This window comes from Leuciscus leuciscus (genome assembly GCF_965113295.1).
Source record: "Leuciscus leuciscus genome assembly, contig: SUPER_11_unloc_5, whole genome shotgun sequence".
Classification (NCBI taxonomy): domain Eukaryota; kingdom Metazoa; phylum Chordata; class Actinopteri; order Cypriniformes; family Leuciscidae; genus Leuciscus; species Leuciscus leuciscus.
In genome coordinates, this window is record NW_028118542.1 from 688,433 (window position 1) to 695,933 (window position 7,501).

General features: G+C 37.7%; 1 long non-coding RNA gene across 1 annotated transcript; it reads left to right on the forward strand.

Annotated features, from left to right (window-relative positions):
* Positions 1–3,955: 3,955 nt before the first annotated feature.
* LOC309510240 lies at positions 3,956–4,397 on the forward strand. The gene is made up of 3 exons (XR_014210275.1): positions 3,956–4,012; positions 4,096–4,163; positions 4,261–4,397. It is a non-coding gene; the product is annotated as an uncharacterized lncRNA (long non-coding RNA).
* The last annotated feature ends 3,104 nt before the right edge of the window (positions 4,398–7,501 follow it).

Genomic DNA, 7,501 nt, shown 5'->3' on the forward strand with positions numbered 1-7,501 from the left:
ACTCTTTCTCTTTCCACTATACCATTGCCCTCCAATCTATCCATCTCTTTCTCCCTCTACTTCCTACATCTCTTCCTACATCCTCAGCTCTTCTTTCTCTTTCTCCTACATCCTCAGCTCTTCTTTCTCTTTCTCCTACATCCTCAGCTCTTCTTTCTCTTTCTCCTACATCCTCAGCTCTTCTTTCTCTTTCTCCTACATCCTCAGCTCTTCTTTCTCTTTCTCCTATATCCTCAGCTCTTCTTTCTCTTTCTCCTATATCCTCAGCTCTTCTTTCTCTTTCTCCTACATCCTCAGCTCTTCTTTCTCTTTCTCCTACATCCTCAGCTCTTCTTTCTCTTTCTCCTATATCCTCAGCTCTTCTTTCTCTTTCTCCTACATCCTCAGCTCTTCTTTCTCTTTCTCTTTCTCCTACATCCTCAGCTCTTCTTTCTCTTTCTCCTACATCCTCAGCTCTTCTTTCTCTTTCTCTTTCTCCTACATCCTCAGCTCTTCTTTCTCTTTCTCCTACATCCTCAGCTCTTCTTTCTCTTTCTCTTTCTCCTACATCCTCAGCTCTTCTTTCTCTTTCTCCTACATCCTCAGCTCTTCTTTCTCTTTCTCCTACATCCTCAGCTCTTCTTTCTCTTTCTCCTACATCCTCAGCTCTTCTTTCTCTTTCTCTTTCTCCTACATCCTCAGCTCTTCTTTCTCTTTCTCCTACATCCTCAGCTCTTCTTTCTCTTGCTGCTTCATCCTTAGCTCTTCTTTCTCTTTCTCTTTCTCCTACATCCTCAGCTCTTCTTTCTCTTTCTCCTACATCCTCAGCTCTTCTTTCTCTTTCTCCTACATCCTCAGCTCTTCTTTCTCTTGCTGCTTCATCCTTAGCTCTTCTTTCTCTTTCTCTTTCTCCTACATCCTCAGCTCTTCTTTCTCTTTCTCCTACATCCTCAGCTCTTCTTTCTCTTTCTCCTACATCCTCAGCTCTTCTTTCTCTTTCTCCTACATCCTCAGCTCTTCTTTCTCTTTCTCCTACATCCTCAGCTCTTCTTTCTCTTTCTCCTACATCCTCAGCTCTTCTTTCTTTCTCCTACATCCTCAGCTCTTCTTTCTCTTTCTCCTACATCTTCAGCTCTTCTTTCTCTTTCTCCTACATCTTCAGCTCTTCTTGCTCCTTCTACATCTTCAGCTCTTCTTGCTCTTTCTCCATCTCCTCTTCCTCTTCTTCTCCCTCTACCCTGTCCACCACCTCTCACTCTTACACCTCTTCCTTTTCCACTGCTCATTCTTCTTCTTATTATTTTTATTTTCTCCTCATTCGTCTTCTTTGTTGTTTTTCTCTTCCCCTTTTGTAGTTGTTGTAATTAAGACAGCTGTGTGAACAATTAGGAAATTGGCTTTTTCTGTGTTGAGTGGATTACTAACTCATCAGATATGAGTTTTAGGATTTTGAGGATGAGGATTTTTTTATCATTGGATTTGTATTTTTATAAGAGCCTTTGTTATTGATTATTATGGATCTATAGGCTGACGTTGTCATACTCAGATTCTAGTCAGAATACTTCCCGACCTCAAATGTTGTGGGCAGGGCTAAGTTCGGCTGGCATCCAGGCTAATGGATCTACTGATTTTAATGATTTTTTTTACATTTATAATCAGATTTTGCATTAATGATCCATTTACAGTTTTTTTCAGTTGCTTACACACTAAAATTAAAACTTTCCCACAATTAGCAAAACATTACACTCACGGAGCAAAACACCGGCCTAGATTTGCACGATTGTAAGCACATGGTCCGCTTCACACTTTTTGCAAAACATTACACACAGTGATTTGCAAAACAATAAACACACTTGTATACATTTGACAATAAATGTTTTTGGAAACAATTGTGGACCATGTAATAAACCACGGACTAATACTGAGGGAGGTTACAGTTTTTTTTCAATTGCTTAAGCACAATTTTGAAAACAGGGCTCGGTTTTTCACACCCCTTCACACAATTAGCACAACACTACACCAAAGTAGCACAACACCTCAGATCATTTGCAAAATGGAACACTTTCGTCAAAACTATACAATGTCTTATAAAACCTTATTTTGTTGTCATAACATAAACAACCATCATAATGGTCTAATTCTGTTTGAATCAGTTACACACTCCTGTGCTCAACTTAAAACACTTTTAGCATTTACACAGAGAGAGTGTAAAAATATATTCACCAACACCACATGATGTTTTGCAAAAAGTGTGAAGCTGACCATGTGCTTACAATCGTGCAAATCTAGGCCGGTGTTTTGCTCCGTGAGTGTAATGTTTTGCTAATTGTGGGAAAGTTTTAATTTTAGTGTGTAAGCAACTGAAAAAAAACTGTAACTTCAGGAGGGATTCTTCCCTTCGACACTTCCTTACAGCAAGTCACTCCAACTCTAGTGGGCCGACGATCTGAAAGAGAGACAGAGATTGGAATCTCCAAAGCACTTATACTGTACTGTATACAGTATGTGTGAATACAAGACGATCTTGATCTTGATAAGGGCTCCATCAAAGAAAACTGTGCTATAGCTAAATGCAATCTGTTATGGATTCACCATCAGCAGAGAACCTTCTCCCTACTCTTGATTGGCGGGACCCCCGTAGAGAGGGTGAGAGGCTTCAAATATGTTGAAATAAACATCTCTGAGAACTTGACCTGATCTGTACATGTACAAGCCAAGTTCCCAGGTGAATAAAGCCAGACAACAACTGTACCATCTACGACAGCTGAGGAAATTCAGGGTCTCTCAAGCAATCCTGAAAACTTTCTATTCAGCAACAATAGAAAGCGTACAAACTCAATGTATTTCAGTGTGTTATGGGAACTGCACTAATCAGGACTGTAAAGCTCTGCAGAGAGTATATAGGGCACTTAGCTGAGTACATCACAGGGTCTGCTCTCCCCTTTCTGCATGACATCTATCTCAAATCATGCAGAAATACAGCTGTCACAGTTTTTCTTGATTGCTTAAATACTTTAACCAGGCTTTAGAACTAAAATTTCAAAACCATAACGCCATTTATCAAAAAGCACACCCATTTCCCGAAACTATAAACACGATTCCCCTGTTTTGACACATGAGTCAGATTTGTTGAACTGTCACTATAAACTCTACACACAAATCCCTTCATTTCTCATTGCCTACACCATGTTGTAATTTAGAAAGCATTAGTATTCAATATCAGATGTAGATGGGAGTGGAGGAAGAGGTGAAGGAAGAGGATGAGGAAGGTGAAGGGCAAGGGCAAGGAGACAAGACACTCTAGTTGCCCATGTCTTTGTCCATGGTATGACTATGAGGGAGGCTGGGATACGAGCAGGGGCGCCGCTAAGGGGGGGAAAGTTAGGACGATTCTAAGGGCCCAGGCACTTTTGGGGGCCCCAGAGATCGATTTTATTAACGGAATGGGTGCGGTAGGGGGCCCAACCTCATATTCTTTCATAGGGCCCAAAATTGATGGTGGCGCCCCTGGATACGAGTAAGGCCAAATTTGAGTCGCTTCACCGTCGCCTCAATCATAAGAACCTTCCGGGAGAAAAACAGGTACAGGAGATTTACTTCAGACTGCTCTGTAACTTTTGAGAGCTGTACTATGTGCTGTTACAACACATACATGTACTGTCGCTGTTGCACTATACTGTAATAAAAAGAAATGCATCAAATTGCCTCACATATAGATAGAGATAGAGCAACCACAAGCAACATAACTTACCAGTTTTGGAAATGTTTTTTTAAATGTATTGCACCAGTGTGTAAGACTATGTTGTAGTGTGTGTGATGTCTGAGGGCAAAGTTTGGTTTTTCAGCAAGAGTGAATGGTTTTGAGTGTAGAGCTTCATTTTGACCTGAAAATAAGATGTTTGGGGAATTGGGTGAGATGTTATAGATTTGTGTTTACTGTTTTGAGAATATGTGTTTAAGCAATCGAGCAAAACTGTAAACTGATTGGATACAAGCATCAGAATGCTCTGAGTCCGTGTGTGGATGCTATAGTGTAAGCTCTCTCTACACACATTTCACAGTTTTATATGCCTGATATTGTGTTCATTTCAGTGGTACTGTATATCTGTCCTGCAGATTCTACACAGAGAAAGACAAGTACTGCTCTGATCCAACAGCGCGCTGGATTCAATTCAGACTGAAAGGTACGAGCCTATATTAATATGACATCTTAATATGATGCTTGTGTATTGATAAAAAATAAAATTAAAAAAACGTATAACATGATCATCTTTCCTTCAGGTCTGAAGGAGATTGAGGACTGAGCCAATGGAGGCCTAAAGATGCCGCAAATCTATCTATATCAATTTATTCAAATAGAATATATATGTTTATTTAGGCAAAAAAGGTCCCATTAGACCCCTTTAGCTTATGTGAAAGTTAAAAGAAGTTTCACTTAATTGCTTTGTTTTATCTCCTTTAAATTTGAAATGCACTTTTGGTGGAAAAATGACACTGCTTACTTACATCCAGCCTTTTCTCTGTAACAGTTTGTACTGTATTTAATCATATTTAAGCTAGATCATTAAAGAAATATGTGACCCTGGATCACAAAACCAGTCACAAGTCGCACGGGTATATTTGTGGCAATAGCCAACAACACATATGGGTCAAAATTATGGATTTTTCTTTTATACCAAAAATCATCAGGATATTAAGTAAAGATCATGTTCCATGAAGATATTTTGTAAATTTCCTACCGTAAATATATAAAACATTTATTTTGTTTCGATTTTTTGCACCCTCAGATTCCAGATTTTCAAATAGCTGTATCTCAGACAAATATTGTCCTATTGTCCTTTTTGTCCCAATTTAAAAAAAAAATTGACCCATGTGACTGGTTTTGTGGTCCAGGTTCACATATAAATCCTCGTGTTATTAAGAATCAGAATTACTTTCTCTCTTCTTCTCACTTATAATGATACTATTGCTTCCGAGTCCTTTTTGAGGTTAAAAAAAAAAAGAGCCAGTCCCCATTGACTGTAATTGAATGGGAAAAAAGATAACAGCATACTAATATTTTGCAGATTATAAGAGAATTTTCGTTTTTGGGTGAAACATTTGTATGTAGTATACTAATTAATTGTGTTACAGTAATAGAAAGTTCGCCCTCTAGTGGAGAACAGCACCTAATGCACAGAGTAGGTTATGCAATTTATCAGCCAAAAAACTCTCAACCAGTGTTTATTTGGCTTAGCAAATAAACAAATGAAACATGTTATGGGATAGATTCACAAGCAAAGGCATAAACAGAAATAAACTTTTTTTTTTTACTTTGCATAGGCTAGGCCTACTGTACGCACACATCCCCAAACAAGACGTTAAAAAACAAAAAGGGTAATATTGGGAAGTTATATAGAATCCGTGTATCATTCGTTCAGTCGTTTTTTGAATTAATATTGAAAGTAGAAAAATTTGAAAACGGTTCCTTTTTCGTTTTTTCATTTTTTCCAAAAAACGAAAAACAAGAATCCAGCTGGATTTTTTGTTTTTCGTTCTCAGTTAGAAAAAGGAATAAACAGCTTGAATATTCGATTTCTACACGTGGGCGGGAATTAAACGCCCATTTCCTCTGATTTGTCAGCCGAAGATCAAACTGTTCCGTCATCAGTTCTGCACAGCAGAATAAGAGTCCTCCGTTGTGCGGATTCCTAACGTATTTATTGCAACTACATGTAATCTTTTTCTCATCAAACAACCAGACGTCTCGACACAACCCGTACCGGGGAATAGACTAGATAGGGCTTTCTTCTGTGTAGACCAGGAGTTCTCAAGTGCCAGGGGGTCCGTGAAACAATTAGCTATTTTCCGGATTGTAAAGTCAAGTCACGGGGGGGGGGGGGGGGGGTTAACATGAAGCACGCTGTGATTAATCTTAATGTTGACCTTCAAAAATATATAGGAGCGCCAAGAAGGCTATTGGCTGTGCTGTAGGCTATTTTGGTTGATTTTTGGTGTGCGCCAGAAAGAATATAATAATCATTTATAATAATAATTATTCTTATATAATAATTTCAAAGGCATGATATGTTGTAGTCATTTTGAAAGAACACAAATAGACATATAAATGTTACTGTTTCGAATGAGAGTATTAAACGACAGTAGCTATTAAATCCCCTGTTGAGCAACACATCCAAGTGATGTCGGGTGTCGCAGCCTGTTCGTTATTAAAATAAAACACAGTCATCAAAACATATAAAACGTTATTCTGCTTAATTGGTCTGTTGACATTCCAAACTAATTTCCCTTGCTGTGGAGATGCTGATTTACGTGAAGGCCTATATAGGGACTCGAATGAAGTACGAAGCCTTCTTTACATTATTAATTAGCATCCAAATGTTACATTGCAAATAGGCTACTGGACGAATGAGAGATGCCCGAAACCAACGTCTGGTCTGTACAGTTTCAGTTTCTCGTTAAAATACGCATATTATGTTAATGTATATTAATATACATTAATATATTAATATACGCATATTAATTAATAGTGTTTATAATGTTAATGTTAATGTTGTATTTTATTTACCGGTCTTTTACACTATTTATGAATATGATTTTTTTACAACGATGTGATGCGCGCGTTTCCCTCTCAACATGACCCGGCGCACCACGCACAAGCGCGCATCCTAGAGATATAAATTATGATACATTTTAATAAAACACAAGGCCTACATCATAAAACTTCTCCAGTTGTTAGATAGGCTAGTCAGTCTGAATGACAGTTTATACGTTAACGTTAATATAGGCCAATTATATAGTCAATGCATTATTCTTTTCTTTTTGTATTAGTGTTAAAAATATTTAATTTACAACTAATTATATTGATTTATATCTTAATTTATAATAAATTATTTTTTTAATTACTGGGCGAGGGCGACAATGATAGGCTAACAGCCGTCATTTATCCTGCCCATATAGCCAGCTGATGCAAAGCGTAGGTGAATTTATATATACACAGAAGAAAGCCCTATCTAGTCTATTCCCCAGTAGGCTACGGGTTGTGTCGAGACATTCGTTAGTCCGGTGGTTTGATGAGAAAAAGATTAAATGTAGTTGCAATAAATCCGCACAACGGAGGACTCTTATTCTGCTGTGCAGAACTGATGACGGAACAGTTTGATCTTCGGCTGACAAATCAGAGGAAAGGGGCGTTTAATTTCCGCCCACGTGTAGAAATCGAATATTCAAGCTGTTTATTCATTTTTCTAACTAAGAAAGAAAAACGAGAAATCCAGCTGAATTCTTGTTTTTCGTTTTTTTTGTAAAAAATGAAAAAACGAAAAAGGAACCGTTTTCTCATTTTTCTATATTCAATATTAATTCAAAAAACGACTGAACGAATGATACACGGATTATATAGAATCCGTGTATCATTCGTTCAGTCGTTTTTTGAATTAATATTGAATATAGAAAAATGAGAAAACGGTTCCTTTTTCATTTTTTACAAAAAAATCAAAAACAAGAATTCAGCTGGATTTCTCGT